Source organism: Schistocerca gregaria, chromosome 9, assembly GCF_023897955.1.
Source record: "Schistocerca gregaria isolate iqSchGreg1 chromosome 9, iqSchGreg1.2, whole genome shotgun sequence".
NCBI classification, from domain to species: domain Eukaryota; kingdom Metazoa; phylum Arthropoda; class Insecta; order Orthoptera; family Acrididae; genus Schistocerca; species Schistocerca gregaria.
The window spans coordinates 235161306-235181190 of NC_064928.1; positions in this window are offsets into that span (position 1 = coordinate 235161306).

Here is a 19885-nt window from a genome sequence, read left to right on the forward strand (position 1 = left end):
GTGTGTGTCTAAGGCGTTCAGCCTCACCGGGTTGTCTCCAAACGCATTCCCGACGATTGTCTGGTTGAAAGCATAAGTGACACTCATCGTTGTAGAGAACGTGATGTGAATTCTGAGCGGTCCATTCGGCATGTTGGTGTGCCCATCTGTACCGCGCTGCATGGTGCCGTGGTAGCAAAGATGGACTTTGCCATGGATGTCGGTAGTGAAGATACACATCATACACCCTGTTGTGCACAGTTTGAGTCGTAACACGGCGTCCTGTGGCTGAACGAAAAACGTTATTCAACATGTTGGTGTTGCTGTAAGGGTTTCCTGCGATCCATAATCTGTAGGTAGCGGCCATCCACTACAGTTGCAGCCTTTGGGTGGCCTGAGCGAAGCATGGCATCGACAGTTCCTGTCTCTCTGTATCTCCTCCATATCCAAACAACATCGCTTTGGTTCACTCCAAGATGCCTGGACACTTCCTTTGTTGGGAGCCCTTCCTGTCATAAGGTAACATTGCAGACGCAATCGAACCCCGGTATTGACCATTTACGCATGGCTGAACTAGAGACAAGACAAGCCGTGAACCTCTTTCCTGGTGGAATGACTGGAACTAATCGGCTGTTGGACACCCTCTGTCTGATAGGTGCTGCTCATGCATGGTTGTTTACGTCTTTGGGCCTGTGACATCTCTGAACAGTCAAAGCGTCTGTGTCTGTGATACACTATCCACAGTCAACGTCTATATTCAGGATGTCTGGGAACTGGGCTGATGCAAAACTTTTTTTGATGTATGTAATATGACTGGCGAGAGAAACAATCCGAGCTGGACTGATCAGATACATGAATAGTATCACAACTGATAATAGGATAGAGGTCTTCCCACAGTGGAATATTTTTGTGGGAGGCTGTGTTTGAAGCATTCTCTGCTGCGAGATCTCTCATGATATTGATTGCTTTCGTAGATGATGACCATAATCTGGAGTTACTGGTAGTCTAGCCAGGCCACAGGCGCGGAGATGCAGTGGTCGTTGTCTCCAGATATATGTTGGCATCCAACCATTGCAACACACCAATTCGTCGGCACATGCTACTGTAATGCAAGCAACACTTCTGTAGCTAGCCTTCCTCCCAATGTTCCATTTGTCTCAAATTACTAGATAACACACCCACAAGCGAGTCTGAGAACGTCATTTTATTAATTTTCAATTGTAGTGTATAATGCAGATATAACATTTATATAATATATTCCTAAATCATAACAATAGTAACTGAAATAAATTTAGCAGGTCGTATGACGTAAGATTCACTCTATCTAAACAAAAACGATAGGGCACATTATTAATATCAGTTGGAGTCCGTTCCTACCTTTGGTAGTGAGCAGTTAAATAGCACTAATTTTAAAGTTACTTGATGGATTTATTATGTAGGGTGTTAGGGGTGTAAGTGCAGATATTTCTACACTCCTGGAAATGGAAAAAAGAACACATTGACACCGGTGTGTCAGACCCACCATACTTGCTCCGGACACTGCGAGAGGGCTGTACAAGCAATGATCACACGCACGGCACAGCGGACACACCAGGAACCGCGGTGTTGGCCGTCGAATGGCGCTAGCTGCGCAGCATTTGTGCACCGCCGCCGTCAGTGTCAGCCAGTTTGCCGTGGCATACGGAGCTCCATCGCAGTCTTTAACACTGGTAGCATGCCGCGACAGCGTGGACGTGAACCGTATGTGCAGTTGACGGACTTTGAGCGAGGGCGTATAGTGGGCATGCGGGAGGCCGGGTGGACGTACCGCCGAATTGCTCAACACGAGGGGCGTGAGGTCTCCACAGTACATCGATGTTGTCGCCAGTGGTCGGCGGAAGGTGCACGTGCCCGTCGACCTAGGACCGGACCGCAGCGACGCACGGATGCACGCCAAGACCGTAGGATCCTACGCAGTGCCGTAGGGGACCGCACCGCCACTTCCCAGCAAATTAGGGACACTGTTGTTCCTGGGGTATCGGCGAGGACCATTCGCAACCATCTCCATGAACCTGGGCTACGGTCCCGCACACCGTTAGGCCGTCTTCCGCTCACGCCCCAACATCGTGCAGCCCGCCTCTAGTGGTGTCGCGACAGGCGTGAATGGAGGGACGAATGGAGACGTGTCGTCTTCAGCGATGAGAGTTGCTTCTGCCATGGTGCCAATGATGGTCGTATGCGTGTTTGGCGCCATGCAGGTGAGCGCCACAATCAGAACTGCATACGACCGAGGCACACAGGGCCAACATCCGGCATCATGGTGTGGGGAGCGATCTCCTACACTGGCCGTACACCTCTTGTGATCGTCGAGGGTACACTGAATAGTGCACGGTACATCCAAACCGTCATCGAATCCATCGTTCTACCATTCCTAGACCGGCAAGGGAACTTGCTGTTCCAACAGGACAATGCACGTCCGCATGTATCCCGTGCCACCCAACGTGCTCTAGAAGGTGTAAGTCAACTACCCTGGCCAGCAAGATCTCAGGATCTGTCCCCCATTGAGCATGTTTGGGACTGGATGAAGCGTCGTCTCACGCGGTCTGCATGTCCAGCACGAACGCTGGTCCAACTGAGGCGCCAGGTGGAAATGGCATGGCAAGCCGTTCCACAGGACTACATCCAGCATCTCTACGATCGTCTCCATGGGAGAATAGCAGCCTGCATTGGTGCGAAAGGTGGATATACACTGTACTAGTGCCGAAATTGTGCATGCTCTGTTGCCTGTGCCTATGTGCCTGTGGTTCTGTCAGTGTGATCATTTGATGTATCTGACCCCAGGAATGTGTCAATAAAGTGTCCCCTTCCTGGGACAATGAATTCACGGTGTTCTTATTTCAATTTCCAGGAGTGTATAATGGCTGAGGACATTGTATTGAACAACGTTTCACCAGTATTTACTTAATTTCAAACTAGTAATTATAACTTCTACGAGTAGTATGCATTTAGGTTCATTATGACTTCCATGCATGGTCGACACAAACAAACCATGCATGTCTTCCCCTGAGAAGCAAGTCATTTATTGAAGTGTGTACACGTCGAAGCAAAACGGAAATGGGACGTGTACACTGAGAGATGTAGTCTACTTTGCAGCACAGTTACGACTGCACAAAGAAAGAAAAAAAATCAGTTAATTAATTATGTTATATGTTTGTGGGAAGACTGTTAAACACAGAGTAAAAACAGCTAGCCTACTGAACAGAGTACATAGAGGGTGAATTTTTCCGTCGTGTACAAACTATAGTGACTGATCATTGAGAGGACACAGAAATAAAAAGATCTAATGAACTGATGTCCGGAAATGCGTGGTTTCCAAGCTAGAGACCATTTATTCGATCATACTTTGTTACAGAGACTACGGTCTAATACCTATACCACAAACTACCTTTATAAATTTACTAATTATAAATATTATTCACTGTGTAGATCATTGGCATCATAGGGATTGTAAAATGGAGGTGTTGCGCTTTTTACTGTCTTCCCGACCATCACATTAATATGACCTCACCTGATAGTGTCCTGCCCCCTGGACGTGGTTACACCATACTGCTTCACCTGTACAATATTGCATAGCTGGTGTTATTCTGATTACGATGCAAAGTTCCTTTAGAACTTTGAATGGTAATCAGAATAACAAAGGTATTGCAGTATCATATTTATATGCCGATACTGGGCAAGCGACTTTCAAGTACGGCGTCTGACCTATGCAGGAATACACATAATGGATGTACGAGTACAGGTTGACAATAAACTTTGGGTCTGACAGTGAGACTTGCACGGATAGCCAAATGGTAAGGCGACAGCTCGCGATAAGCGAGAAAAATCCGGGTTCGGCACAAATTTTCACTGTCGTCAGTCCATTCTACAACTGATGATAGTTCTTATTCGCAATTGCGAATTTATTTGATGTCCTTTACCTCTAACTGGGATTTCAATTAGTTAACGAAGGGAAACGGGTGAAGTAAAACTGGATGTATTCTTAAAAACACATATAATAATGTGATAAATAAGAATAATGGTAATGTAATTTATAGTCACGTGACTGATCAACATGTAGTTCACTGGGGCGGTGGTTAACTGCTACACTACACATCCAAACGTCTCGTGTTCGATCCTCGATCAGTTATTAGGCTTTTCTTTGGTCATTTATCACTCCTTACACAGCTAGCAATGTTCTTTTATGTGAAAAATAACGAGTGGATCCGTGGTTTGTTATTTACGTTAAACTGTAGGCACTTCACAATTGATTGTTGTAGAGCTAGCTCTAAGGTCGGAGGTTGAAAAAGGCATACCGCCAATAACAGGACCATGACCAGTAACGCACTTGTAGCGTTCAATACAATCTTCAGACGGATGGCTGGCTTCCTTTTTACTTTCAACTGAAGAACCTAAACCTTTTAGCTCTTACTAACTGTAAATGCTGCAGTTGTAAAACAGAGCCTTTAGGGTATGTGCAGAGAATGTAGCAAAGTCTCTATACGCCAGTCCTATTACAAATTGAGATATAATTACGGCCGCATTTGCAACCACAGATTCGAACTGCTCATGGAGTTACGAGTTTGGTGGTAGGAGGCACAGGGCAGTACACACATAATTAGAAACTTGACGAATGTAATCTTCTTACTTTGTAAGATGTCGTGGTCTCCTGACCTTCATTGCTTACATATTCCGCCCTCACAATCATATTCCGCACATCAAGACGCTTCATTAGAACCAAAACTCGATAAGATAAAGTCACTGTTGTTTGAATTCATGTAAACGATATGAAAATAACTAGTAAATCGCCAATGCGCACCGAGATTGAAATACTTGAGGCTGGCATACACACATACATTCCAGACACGACGGTCACAGGGGCTTTTAGTTTGGGAGATGCAAACTGCATGCCAGGGGCCAGTCCCTTCAGAGGACGACTCAGCCTATCTATGTCAGCCTGCGACCGCCCATAGAGCAGACAGCGTTTGCCTGAGTGAAAGGAAGAACGACCCCGTGTTCGGCTTAAAAGCAAATTCCGCCACATTGTGTGGGAGTGCCCAGCCTACGCATTCTTTACAAATATAGCACGCAGTTTCAGAGATTTTCATAGGGAGACAGCAAATGCCAAACGCTGATGCTACAGATTTCCGGATTGGGCGCCTTAAACGAAACGTCATTCTCCCATTTTAGAAAAACAATGCTGATTGACAGACGATATTCCCGACGCCTTGACCTGAAGGAATAATGGAAGCGACCACGTTTGGCGTGGAGAGGGTTGTTCCGTTGTCGCTCTTGCAGTGAGAACACGTAACGAGAGCAGGTGTGCTCATACATGTACTCAAAGTACGAGGAACAAGTCTCTCCTCAGTACTTCACTGGGAGAGCACCTCTGTCGAGAGTGAATCGGAGTGTGACTCTATATTGAGTGCTTGCGATTAAGTGTTGTTCACTGTGTTGTCCGCCACTCTTATTGTGCAGTGTGAACGGACAGAATTATATTTAAACGCCTGCGAGTGAATTTTTTAGTGGCATAGTGGTGGACTGGTTATCTGACCGGTGTACCACGCCAGTAGTTAGACTAGGGGCGAATAGGAGTCCTTGACTTCATCAAGGCGTAGGGAGAGTTTGATTGGCGAAGGTCAGTCCAGATAGAACGAGAGTTATCTTATTTGTCAGCAGCGAGCAGCGCGGACAGCAGTCATCGCAACTTATGGTATTGTGCACTACAGCTCTTTCGATCTCCATATTTCCTCCACAACAGTCCACTTCACAGCGTTTCACAAGTGACAGCCTCGACCGTACCTAGCAACATTCTAACGGATAATTATTCAAGTTGAGTAGACACGGCTCTCAGCCATTTTGCCAAGTCAATAACAATCTTAAACTTTGTACAGAAATATCATTAACGAATCCTATCCTTGAGAGGTAACTTCACATTCCGAAAAGAACCCGGAAATAACTTGTTCAGTTCATAACTAAAAGTGCTATTGTGATTTCTCAGAATTTTTTCAAATAAATACTAATTTTATTTAGTCTAATTTTTTTCTTACACTAACTAGCACTACTCAAGTACCCAAGTATCCCACTAGTTACGTAACAAATTTTGTGAATTTTTGTCTCATTTCCTTACAGCAGACGACTCCAGAAGGTATTTATTGCTGAAAGTTTTAAGACATTTCTCTTTAGAACGTTAGTAGCGTCTGTCTGACTTCTGTAGTAGTGTGGAGGTGGAAATTGCATCTTGTAGGATCCACAGGGTAAAGGGTACATCTCAGATTAACCTGTTGCGCAGAATGACAGAATAGCACCCACACGCTCACAACCTATAAATTACAAATAGTTTTTCCGAGGCAACTGAAGCCACAGACAGCTTGTCTACATAGCGAACTATCGTATGGCAGTAGTGGAGTCATTTTTATGACCACAAATTATTTAATTCAGAAAACGCACATGATAGCATTGATGTGTAGAAGTTCCATTGCCCCTGAGGTTCTAGGGGTTTGAATAGGCCCACGGTATTCCTGTCTGTCGACTTAAAGGAGTCTCACACGTTTCGGGCTTTATGTGATGGTGCCCTGTAGGGTTTGACCTCCACATTTCCAAATCTTCCTGAAGAGCGAGGTAATTGTGGAAGTGCGCCTTACATGGTGCATCGTGTCCATAGTGCATTGAGATCTTAGCCCTCTTTCTCGTTGTCGCATTGTAGTCCCGCTCATTCTCCGTCTCTTGACTGAGGATACCTTCCTGGGTGTGGTTTCCCCTATGAGCTATGCAGTGTCGCTTTCTGCTCCGACGACGACCATGGACTTCTTTGCACCCTGATTTCTAGCATGGTAGCCTGTCCATTGTGGTGGGACCACCATGTACCCTGTTGATTGTAGCCCCCTGACACCGCTCTGCTGATGCCTGCGCCATTAACTCCCCACATATGCCAAGGGATGCCTATCTCCCTGGGGCATCTGGACTCCTGGCAATTGCCATCCTGCCAGGTGGCCCTTGCTGCAGCTGGGTTGCACCCATGGGGAGGACCCTCGGTCGGAGTGGGTGGCATCAGGGCAGATGACCCGCAACAAACTGTGGTACATCTGTTACTGGTGGCCAGCCACCAGCAGTCTCAAAGCGTTCCAGGGCTCAATTCAACACACAGAAGTATGACCTCGAATCGTTCCCCTCCCTGGCCACACCATGGGAGGAACGTAAGGCTAAGGATGGCAGTGAATCTTATTTTCGCTGGTACCTAGTCTGTACACGAGCTGACTGGGAATTTTGTGTCCATGAAGCTTCAGTTATTTGTAGAGAATTTAGAGGACAAGTTTGGTGTTGTGGAGGGCTTGTCCAAAATGCGATTTGGGTCAGTCTTGATTAAGACGCGCATTCTCTGCCCTGTCACGGGCATTATTCGCTTGTGACACACTGGGGGATGTTCCTGTTACCATCACACCCCATAAGAGCTTAAATATGGTCCAGGGTATTATATTTCACAAGGATCTTCTTTTATAGTCTGATGATGAGCTGTGCGCCAACTTAGAGCGACAAGGTGTTCATTTCGTCTGGCACATCCACCAGTGTTCGAGGGATAATCAGGTTGCCAACAGTGCCTTGCTTTCATCTTGGCTTTCGAGGGTGATACATTACTCGAGAAGCTCAAGGTGACGATCTACCGCTGTGATGTCAGGCCATTATCCCTCCACCGATGTGGTGCTTTGGCTTTCGAGGGTGAGACATTACCCGAGAAGCTTAAGGTGATGATCTACCGCTGTGATGTCAGGCCATACATACCTCCACCGATTTGGTGCTTTAGGTGCTAGAAGTTCGGCCATATGTCTTCCCACTGTACTTACAGCCTCATATTTCGATATTGTGGTCGTCCATCCCATCTCAATAGCCCATGTGCATCGCCTCCCATCTGTGTCAACTGTGGAGAGCACCATTCCCCTTGCCCTCCTGACTGTAGGATTCTACAGAGGGTGAGGAAAATAATGGAATACAAGAATTTGGACCGACTGACCTACACTGAGGCAAAAAGGGAATGTGAATGGCTCCATCCAATGCACATGACAAAGTCTTATGCTGCCGCTATAATTGCAGTTCCAGCCCCATCCATTGCACCCATTGCAGTCAGCTCTCAGAGCCATAGACTACACTTCCCCTTTTGACGGGGGGGGGGGGGGGGGCGCTTCCTGCAACACCAACTTCAGGGGCAACAACCCCCCAACCATGGGGGACGTCCGTCCCCACTTCTAAGCTGGAGAAGCATACCACTTCTTCGGTTCCTCTCCCTCATAAGGGGTCCCTCCGGTCCCTTCCTTTCCAGGTTTCTCCTAGTCGGAAGGCTAACGCCCACCAGTGGTTTAAGTGTTCAGAAGCAGCTGGTAGTAGGGCTTCACGATCCTCCTCAGTCCCTGAGACTGAATATGTGAAGCCCTCCAAGCCAGAGAAACCAGAGGAGTGATAAAAGTCAAGAAAGAAGACCCCTAAGACCAAGGGAATTGCGGTGGCACCCCAATCCCAACCGCTACTTACCAGCTATGCTACCTATGGCGATTCAGGCGTCCCCTGACGACCTCAAGTTCGCCTCTCCCTCAGATGCAATGGTTCTAGATTCAGGCTCTCCTTTTGTGGTAGTAGTTGACCCGTTGGCATAATGTGCCTGCTCAGCCCCGTCACGGTTTTTTCGGCCATGGACGATGTCGTTTGTCAGTGGAATTGCTGCCGATTTTTCCACCACCTTGCTGAGCTCTGACAACTCATCAGTCATCACCCTGTCTTCTGCATTGCTCTCCAGAAAACTTTGTTTCTGGCAATGCGAACCTCCACTCTCTGTGGCTGTCGGGGCAACTTATGAGAGGGTATATGGTGGAGTCTGTGTCTACATCCTTAACTTTCTTTACAGCGAGTGTGTCCCTCTACAGACACCAGTAGAGGCTGTCTTTGTTAGGGTGTGGGCGCCTCAGGCTACTACTGCCTGCAGTCTCTATCTTCCACTTGATGGTGATATCCCACAGCATAAATTGGCTCCACTGATAGCCCAACTGCCGCCACCTTTTCTATTACTGAGTGACTAACACTCATAACCCTTTGTGGGGTTGGTTGGCGGCAACAGGCTGAGGTAATGTCACTGAGCATGTGTTGGAATAGCTCGACCTTTCTCTCTTAAATAATGGAGCCTCTACACATTTCAGTGTGATGTATGGCACGTACTCTGCCATCGACCTTTCAGTCTGCAGCTCTGGCCTTCTACGATCTGTCCATGTGCATGATGACTTGTGTGGTAGTGACCACTTTCCATTCTTTCTGTCACTGCCGCACTGTCACTCTTCTAGGCGCCTCCCCAGATTGGCTTTGAATAAGGCTAACTGGGGCTCGTTCGCCTCTAATGCCACAAGAAAGCCTCTTTCTCATGGCGCCATTGATGTGGTGGTTCACATGGTCACCACCGGATTCGTTTCTGCAGCGGAATCGGCAATTCCCTGCCCTTCTGGGTCCCCTCAGTGGAGGACGGTGCCTTGGTGGTCGCCAGAGAACGCTGAGGCCAATCACAATAGCAGGTGAGCCCTCCAACGTCATAAGCAGCTCCCGTCACTGGACCACCTCATTGCCTTTAAGCAGCTCCATGCCCTAGCCCAGCGCCTTATTCACCGATGGAAGCAGAAGTGCTGGGAAAGGTATGTCTCCACCATGGGTATCCCTATCTTTCCATTGCAGATTTGGGCCAAGATTAGGCAACCCTATGGCTATTGGACCCCTGTCAGTGTATAGGGCTTTCACTGAATGGAGCAGTCTCTACTGAATTGGACACAGTTGCAGAACTCTTACCAGAGCATTATGCTCAATGTTCCGCTTACACGAATTACCAGCTGTCTTTTAGCTCCCTGAAAGGGTGTTTGGAATGTTGGAGCCTTTCATTCCATATGCACCACCCTGAATGGTACAACACTCCATTCAGTGAGTGGGAATTTCAAAGTGCCCTAGCCGCTTGCCATGATATGCTGAACTGCCTGCGACGCCTCGTAGACCCTTCCAACCGTATCTGGGTTCAGGGTGAGTTCCTATCACAATGGCAGGAATGCATCATCATCCTCATTGTTGAAACCTAGCAAGAACCCACTGGAGGTAGACAGATACTGCCCCATTAGGCTCACCAATGGTGCATGCAAGTTGCTCAAATGCAAGATGAGGTGGAAGTTGAGTTGGCTACTTGAGCCTCGGGACCTTCTGGCTCCGCCCCAGGGTGGGTACCGTAAGGGCCAGGGCCAGTCTGCCACAGATAATCTGGTCTGCCTGGAGTCTGCCATCCGCACAGCATTTGCCCAACGTCAGCATCTGGTTGCCGTCATTTTTGACATGTGGAAGGCATACAATACAACATGGCGACACCACATGCTCACCACACTTCATGGGTGGGATATTAGGGGCCCACTCCCTATTTTTATTCAAAATTTCCTGTCGTTTCTTTCCTTCTGTGTGAAAGTTGGTCCCTCTCATAGTTCTTCTGGATCCAGAAGAAGGTGGTCCTACAAGCCTCTGTCTTGAGTGTCTGCCTCTTTTTAGTTGCTATCAATTTGCTAGCGGCAGCTGTGGGAACGTCTATATCGGTTTCTTTGTATGCTGATGACTTTTGTCTGTACTATAGCTCTACTGGAATTGCGGTTGCTAGGAGCTATCCATAAGGCACAGTCTCAGGCCGTGTCACGCAGCTTCCAGATTTCTGCCCCAAGAATTGCGTCATACATTTTTACCAGCATCGCACAGTTCACACTGAGCCATGGCTTTATCTTGATGGCGAACCTCTTGCGGTGGTAGAGATGCATTGGTTTTTGGGATTGCTTTTTGATGCCCAGTTGACTTGACTCACTCATATTCGCCAGCTTAAACGTGCTGACAGCATCTTAACGCTCTTTGTTGCTTAAGTCACACCAGCTGGGGTGCCGATGGGTCTGCCCTTCTACGAGTGTATCAAGTGTTGATTCATTCCCTTCTCGATTATGGGAGCCTGGCTTATGGTTCGGCATTGCCTTTCACGTTGCAGTTGCTTGACCCCATACTTCACTATGCGATCCGACTCGCAACTGGAGCTTTCTGCACAAGCCCTGTAATCAGCATCCTTGTGGAGTCTGGGGTCGCTCCATTGCGGGTCTGGCGCCAACGTCAGCTGCCCACTTACGCAGCACATGTTAGGAGCTTGCCCGGGCATCCAAATTACCGTTTCCTGTTGCCAAACACGGTCGTCCATCTTCCAGAACAGAGGACTCGGTCATTGTGTAGGATCACGGTTCACGTCCGGGCTCTTCTCTCTGGGCTTGATATTTTCCCTCTTCCACCTGTTTTCCACGGCCATATACGTCTACCCCCTTTGGTGTGTACCCTGCCCAAGCCTTTAGCTGGATTTAGCACAATTCCTGAAAGTCCCTCCTGGGGCCCTCTGCCGATGCTTTCTTTTAATTCCTGCCGCGTTTCCCGGCTCTGCCGTAGACTATAGTGACGGTTCGATTGTTGCTGATCGAGTTGGGTACGCTTTTAGTCTTGGCGAACAATCTGAACAACGCTCATTGCTGGATGGCTGCAGTGTTTTCACTGCAGAGCTCATCGCCATCTCTCGCGCCATAGATTATCTCCGCTCCTGCTCAGATGAGTCCTTCGTTATCTGTAGTGACTCCCTGAGCGGTTTCCAAGTTATCGAGCAGTGTCTCCCTAGCTCTCGTCTGGTGATGGATATCGGGGAGTCCCTCCATACTCTTGCAGATTCTGGCCGCTCTGTGGTCTTTGTGTGGATGCTGGGTCATATTGGCATCCCAGGTAATGAACTGTTGAGAGGCTTAGCAAACCGGCTGTCGATTCACTGGTCCCGGAGATTGGCCTTTCGGAGTGTGATCTCCAGTCAGTTTTGAGGAAGCAGGTCCTTGGTACCTGGAGTGATGAGTGGCGCACCCTGCCTGCACCCAGCAAACTTCGTGTCGTCGAGGAGACTATCGGGGTGTGGCGCTCCTCCTTTCGGGCCTCTCGCAAGGACTCCGTTGTACTCTTCCAGCTACGCACTGGCCACACCTGGCTGAAGCATGGTTATTAACTGCGCCGCAAGGACCCACCTCTCTGCCGCTGTGGTTCAGTGCTTCAGTGGTCCATATTTTTTTGGACTGCCCGCTTTTAACTGCGCTCAGGCAAACGTTTGCGCTGCCTGATAAGCTCCCTGCACTTTTAAAGGATGACGCTGCAATGGCAGGCTTAGTTTCGCGTTTTATTCGAGTAGGGGGCTTTTATCGCTCAATCTGAGGGTTTCTCTCTTTTGTGCGTTGCGTCTAGCCTATGGGCTTCTGTTTTAGATTGGTGTTTTTAGTGTGTCTCTTGGTGGTTGGCTTTTCCTTCTTTTTGTTTGCATGGTCGGCCAACGACTGTAGCTCTCTGTGTGCTTTTAATTCTTTTTGTCTGGTCTTTGTCTGCGTCTTTGCTATTCTGCGTCGTCCCTTGTCATCTCTGTTGCTTGTTTTTCTTCCTCGGGGGTGTTTTATGATTGTGGAAAAAGAGGACCGATGACCTTTGTAGTCTAGCCCCTTCAACTCCCCCCCCCCCCCCCCCCTAAACCAACCAACGAATCAACCACAAGTTACCGTGGCCATTAGTTCAGTTTTGAGCCACTGGTCGTGTGTAGGGACAGCAACCTTTCCTGCTTTCAAAGAATTGGGACATCCCCTAGGGATCACAGAACCCTTGCATGGACAGGCTGGCTCAATTAATTTGGCTGCAGGAATCTATCGCCCCCAGAGGAATCGCGGTATGTGTTGAGTCCAGAGATAACAAAAATGCTGAGATCCTCTCTCGGTCTCAGTTCATTGCAGTTCTTGTTACACTTTACTTCGTGACTAACAGTTGGACAGTATTTTCCGAAATATTCGCGATACATTTTTTTTCATCTATCTGGAAGCAACTTTGCACAGCTACGTTCAGTTTTAGCCAAGACGTCCGTGGTAGAATGCCTACAGAACAACTGTACGTGATTAACCTTAAAATACGCGATTTTCACCGTGGTGGTTTAATTTCGCGATATCTACAATTTCATCTGTGTGTGTCCTCACACTACGTCTATGCTCATGGCTTATTAAATTTGTTAGTTACTCAGTCACCTCTAACTTACTGCGTCGATATTCCCTCCAGGTGTTGGGGTTATCATTATTTCTGTTGTGTTCTCTGTGGTTTCATACCTATATAATCGAAATTTGTGGACTGGCATATTACCACCATTTACTGTACCAAGACTAATTCGCATTTCTATGCGTTTTCAAGAATATATCGAGTTTTACTTCCCCCTGCTCCCTTCAATAGTTAACTTTGATGGGCAATTGAATTCCATGCCAGATATGAAGGAGTCTGGTGCCATCACAGTCCAATATGCAGGACACAGTCAAGCGTTGTCATATTAATATGGTGGTTGGAAAGACAGTATCAGGCACAACACATCGCTTTTACACTCCCTATGAAGCTACGATATAAGTTGTGAAGTGCAATAATGTTTACCATGTACAGAGGGTGTTAGGTGTATAGGTACAGCTATTGTGATAGTTGGTGGCTTAATATGTACTCACTCCAGAGAGCTAGTTGTTCCTCCTCCGTGTCTAACAGTCTCATAGTCACATAGCTTGTTACTTGATGTTTCCTGCACAGTCGTAACTGTGGTATTAAGTGGACAGGCTACCAGTATAGGCTTTCCGTCTTACGTCCATGTGGCCGCACTTCAATACCAGACCTGCTGCACAGCGAAAAATAAACATTAATAGCTAGCACCTTCATGTTTTCCCCGGCGCAACGACTACTCGATTAATTTTCTTGTGTACAGCTGCATAAATTCAGTTTCTTTTTCTTCTAATGCGTATTTCGGCTTTGTGTCGTTCAGCCACATTCAGAGTGAGCAGAAAGACCGACGCTCCAGCAGTTGCTCCGTCCTTTTAAACTCACGGAACGCGCCCGTCCGTATGCTGACACAGGAGGCAGAGATGTACCTCGGCGGCAAAGAAGTACATTGTCCATGAATTACATCTGCGGCTGTTCAGTCGATCCGAGCTGGGCGTCTCGATGTACGGCTATGAGATACACTGTCACGACGTCTCTGTAAGTTTATTACGGAAAACGCCGGATTCGATGACTGATCTAAGCTGAAGCCGCTATCTAAACTGATTAAATCTGCCGCCAAGCGAATTTCAGTTGCCTCTTTCACCACGAAGACCAATGAAGACGAAGAAGATGGTAAAATTTCGACGTTTCCGTGCTACATAGAGTGACCGCTTTCACTACAGCGTTCCGCCGCAGCCGATTTGTTTGGCTGTGAAAGATGTGTGTACCTGCGGCGTTCCGTAAATTTTGTACCGACTGTACGAATCGACTGTACGATGAACAAAGGTCACGTTGTAAATTCCTGCCTTCCGGAGCATCAAATCATCTTTGACGGAACCCAAGAGTGTTGCTGTATTCAGTGGCGGACGATCGGTCATTTTTACATTGTTGTTGCTGAGGATCCGTCCTGTTTTCGACGATAGGATCCGACATTTAACAGGAAAGCCATGGATTTAATCTCTCTGGGTCTTCTCCAGCACTGCTTAACGGAGGTAGGACGTCTAACGGGCCGACTTGGAGCAGGAGAGGCACCACAGGACATTTTATTTTCTACTGTCTATACTTTTACAAATAAATTCATAAAATTTTGTCAACATGACCAGGAAAGATTCAGGATTCACACTCATAGCAGTGGAAGTGCAAAACCATAACAAAATAAATTTTTCTAGATATGAAATTTCATCATTTTTTCACTTACCGTTGTCTGCATTTGTTGCTATAGGTACATTTTTCTTCACAAGTAAGAGCGATTCTTTGATAAATTTTGCACAGCATACAACCCATACTTACAGGTGTATGAAACTCTAGACTTTTCCAAATCTATTAAAAACTGTGGTAAAAATTGAGATAATTAACTACAAAATTAGATTCTTTTCTAAACATAAAGTTTAAAACGTAACAACTCATTTATTTTTTCATAAATTAAATAGATTCTAGAGTTGCAGACGCCTGTAAGTATGGTTTGTATGCTGTGCAAAATTCATCGAACAGTCTCTCTTCCTTATGAAGAAAAGAGTACCTATAGCAACAAATGCAGCCAATAGTAAGTGAAAAAATGATGAAATTTCACGTTAAAAAAGTTATTTTGTTATGTTTTTGCACTTCCGCTGCTACGAGTGTGAATCCTGAATCCTTGCTGGTCATGCTGACAAAGTTTTATGAATTTACTTGTAAAAGTATAGACAGTGGAAATTAAAATGTCCTGTGGTGCCTCTCCTGCTCCAAGTCGGCCTGTTTGACATCCTACCCCCCTTAAGGCCTCCTTCGGTTTCATTCGTAGCACTTTGCATATCTGACGTGGAGAACACCCGTTGTCTTCAAGAAGAAGATAAATTACAAGATTTTTGAGGCATGTAAATCTATTCCAGGCGCAAGTGCAGTTTACAATGGATCAGGAGGGATGCCTTCCGTTTTTGGATGTTTTGCTATGTGGCGCAAAGATAATGGCGCCTTGAGCCGTACAGCACATCAGAAACCAACACTTGCAGATTTATATTTGCCTGCAAATAACTGCCACCATCCACCGTAGACGATGACTGTTCTCAGAAGATTTGGTTTGCAGAACACACGTCATTACTGACCTGAGCTTCTGCTGGAGGAGCTCCTACACTTGGAGAGAGTATTTGTGGCCAACATGTCATCTCCTAGGAGAAACCAAATGCACTACGAACGAAACCAAAGGAGGCCTTAAGCAATGCAGAGAAAGACACGGAAGTATTTAAATCAAAAACTTTCCTGTCGTATGCGGGAAGCCTGTCTTCAAAACTGGGACGGATCTCCAGTAAGCGCAAGTTACGTATGATTTTTCGTCCTCCACCGAAGACAGCATCACACTTAGGTTCTGTTAAACCATTAGCGCTGTGCGTTGCCATATGGCAATATTTGCAACACTTTTTTTAAAATCGTTGATTCCACGATATCAACGAAGCGAGAGTGTTGGCAACACTGGATTTCGTTCCGCATGACCGTAAAGATCACTACAATGCAACAATTTTAATAATACATTGAAATTCTGCGGCGTAATCAGTGGTGGAAATCGTTGTTTGATGAATGATGAAGAAAAATGGAGTATAAATTCGAATAAGTATGTTTTACACAGTAACTTACGATACACAGGGTGTTACAAAAAGGTACTGCCAAACTTTCAGGAAACATTCCTCACACATAAAGAAAAGATGTTATGTGGACATGTGTCCGGAAACGCTTAATTTCCATGTTAGAGCTCATTTTAGTTTGTTCTTCCACCTGCGCTCAATGGAGCACGTTATCATGATTTCATACGGGATACTCTACCTGTGCTGCTAGAAGATGTGCCTTTACAAGTACTACACAACATGTGGTTCATGCACGATGGAGCTCCTGCACATTTCATTCGAAGTGTTCGTACACTTCTCAACAACAGATTCGGTGACCGATGGACTGCTAGAGGCGTACCAATTCCATGGCCTCCACGCTCTCCTGACCTCAACCCTCTTGACTTCCATTTATGGGGGCATTTGAAAGCTCTTGTCTACGCAACCCCGGTACCAAATGTAGAGACTCTTCGTGCTCGTATTGTGGACGGCTATGATACAATACGCCATTCTCCAGGGCTGCATCACCGCATCAGGAATCCATGCGACGGAGCGTGGATGCATGTATCCTCGCTAACGGAGGACATTTTGAACGTTTCCTGTAACAAAGTGTTTGAAGTCACGCTGGTACGTTCTGTTGCTGTGTGTTTCCATTCCATGATTAATGTGATTTGAAGAGAAGTAATAAAATGAGCTCTAACATGGAAAGTAAGCGTTTCCGGACACATGTCCACATAACATATTTTGTTTCTTTGTGTGTGAGGAACGTTTCCTGAAAGTTTAGCCGTACCTTTTTGTACCACTCTGTATAATTTGGTTTTTTAGTAAGTTTGCGCTTTAAGTACTCAAATATATATTCTTTTGAGATTACTGCTTGCTGTGAAATAAATTACGAACATTTAGACCGTTTGAACGTCGGTGTTGCCATATGGCAAGGCTGGGCGCTTGTACTCAGTAGAAGGACGAATTTTCTCTTTTTTGTTTTAGAAGAGGTTTCTCGCTTGCTGAGGCGCTGGAGATTCTTTATAATGACGATATTGAAGATGATTTGTTTGTTGAGCCCCCATATTTTGAGACAGCAATAGAGAAGAATGATGGATTATTGTATGTGCGGTGGCTGGACAACTCATTTGTCACAATGATCTCTTCTTCATGTGGTGCGCAAGAAGTTGGTCAAGTCAAGAGATTATCGCAACTAAGAAAGCGAAATATAATGAATCCCAGACCAAAACTGGTAGCCAAATATAATACATATATGGGAGGTACTGATCAGATGGATCAGAATCTAGCGTGCTATGGCACTGCAATAAGAAGCAAGAAATGATACTGGTGTCTCTTTACGTGGATGTTAAATGTCCCGTGCGGTTCTAGGCGCTACAGTCTGGAGCCGAGCGACCGCAAAGGTCGCAGGTTCGAATCCTGCCTCGGGCATGGATGTGTGTGATGTCCTTAGGTTAGTTAGGTTTAAGTAGTTCTACGTTCTAGGCGACTGATGACCTCAGAAGTTAAGTCGCGTAGTGCTCAGAGCCATTTTTTTAGATGTCCCCATACAAAACAGTTGGATTTTATATAATAAAGCAGGAAACCAAACTATTTCTCATCTTGAGTTCAAGAGAGAAATAGCAACAGTGTACTTGAAAAGATACCAAGCTTTACCAAAAGGAGCCGGGAGACCACCTGCATCAAGGGCATGTTCTGACAGCCGCATATCAGATTCAGTTAGGTTTTATAAGACTGACCACCTCGTCCAGCACACAGAATGAACAAATAAGAAGAGGTGTGCACACAAGGACTGTAAATATATTGTGAGAACAATGTGTTCAAAGTGTAATGTGGGACTGAGTATTGACTGTTCAAGGTTTGATTTTTTATTACTATTTGTACCGTGTTATAAAGTATCAATAGTACGATGAAGACTGAATGGTAAATTTGCTCAAAAACTTGTATATGTAATAAGAAATTTCAGTAACCTACTTATTTTAGTTGAAGTTGTAATCCACGTAAATTTAGGCAGTGAAAGCGCCTAGCGTTGCCATATGGCAATATCAAATATCTCGCTAATGGCGGTAATGACTTTTGTCGAAACAACTCTTGTGTAATTTATGCCTTTTACAGACATAATAAGGCAATTTTTCTTAAATCACGAAAAAGCTAATTCCGGCGTTAATGGGTTTTAGATGATTTAATACTTTTGAAGAGTGGAGTTTACAAGATACCCGTCGAATGTGGCCTCTCATGCAGACAAAAGATTGTACGGTCCTTGAAAGATGTATGAAGCACAGTGGAGACACCCACCTCCTGCAGCCGAGTAAATCGCCTGTGTCAGACAACTGAACTGATAGTGGTCACTCTGTGTTGCTCAAAAACGTCGACAGCATATTTCTCGAACTTGGTGGGGGAAGAGGCAAATGACACACGCTTGGCGGAGAATTTAATTAGTAAAGATGGAAGCTTCAGTTTGGATAAGTCAAGGAATCCGGCGCTTCCTTTATTAAACGTACAAAGATGTTGCGATAGTGCAGCTCAGAGTGGAACATCTACATCCTAGCGTGAATCGACTGCACAACCAGAGATATAATTTATGTTCACTGTACATTTTTTGTCTCTGATGTCTGCGTAGGGGGGAATGCGCAGTGGCGCGGTTCGCAAGTTTAAAGGGACAGGGGGAGGGCTGGATTATTAGTCTTTCGGCTGAACGATACACACCCGAAATATTAGAAGAAGAAAGTGAATTTAGGCGGCAGCATTGATAGAGCATTAATGGCTTGTTTGTGCCACGTTCACCTGGCGGTACTGGCTCTGAGAACTACGGGACTTAACAGCTACGGCCATCAGTCTCCTAGAACTACGTAAACCTAACTAACCTAAGGACGACACACAACACCCAGTCATCACGAGGCAGAGAAATTCCCTCACCCCGCCGGGAATCGAACCCGGGAACCCGGGCGCGGGAAGCGAGAGCGCTACCGCACGACCACGAGCTGCGGACATGCGGTACTAATCAACCTAAAAAAAAACACTACCCATAATAGTGGCCATTAAAATTGTTATACCAAGAAGAAACGCAGATGATAAACGGTTATTCATTGGACAAATATATTATACTAGAACTGACATGTGGTTAAATTTTCAGGCAATTTCGGTGCATAGATCCTGAGAAATCAGTACCCAGAACAACCAGCTCTGGCTGTAATAACGGCCTTGATACGCCTGGGCATTGAGTCAAACAGAGATTGAATGGCTTGTACAGGTACAGCTGCCCATGCAGCTTCAACATGATAACACAGTTTATCAAGAGTAGTGACTGGCGTATTGTGACGAGCTGGTTGCTCGGCCACCATTGACCGGACGTTTTCAGTTGGTGAGAGATCTGAAGAATGTGCTGGCGAGGGCAGCAGTCGATGATTTTCTGTGTCCAGAAAGGCCCGTACAGGACCTGCAACATGCGGTCGTGCATTATCCTGCTGAAATGTACGGTTTCGCAGGGATAGGGTAGAGCCACGGGTCGTAACACATCTTAAATGTAACGTCCACTGTTCAAAGTGCCGTCATTGCGAACAAGAGATGACCGAGATGTGTAAACAATGCCCCCACCCCATACCAATACGCCGGGTGGTACGCCAGTATGGCGATGACGAATGCACGCTTCCAATGTGCGTTCGCCGCGATTTCGCAAAACACGGGTGCGACCACCATGATGCTGTAAACAGAACCTG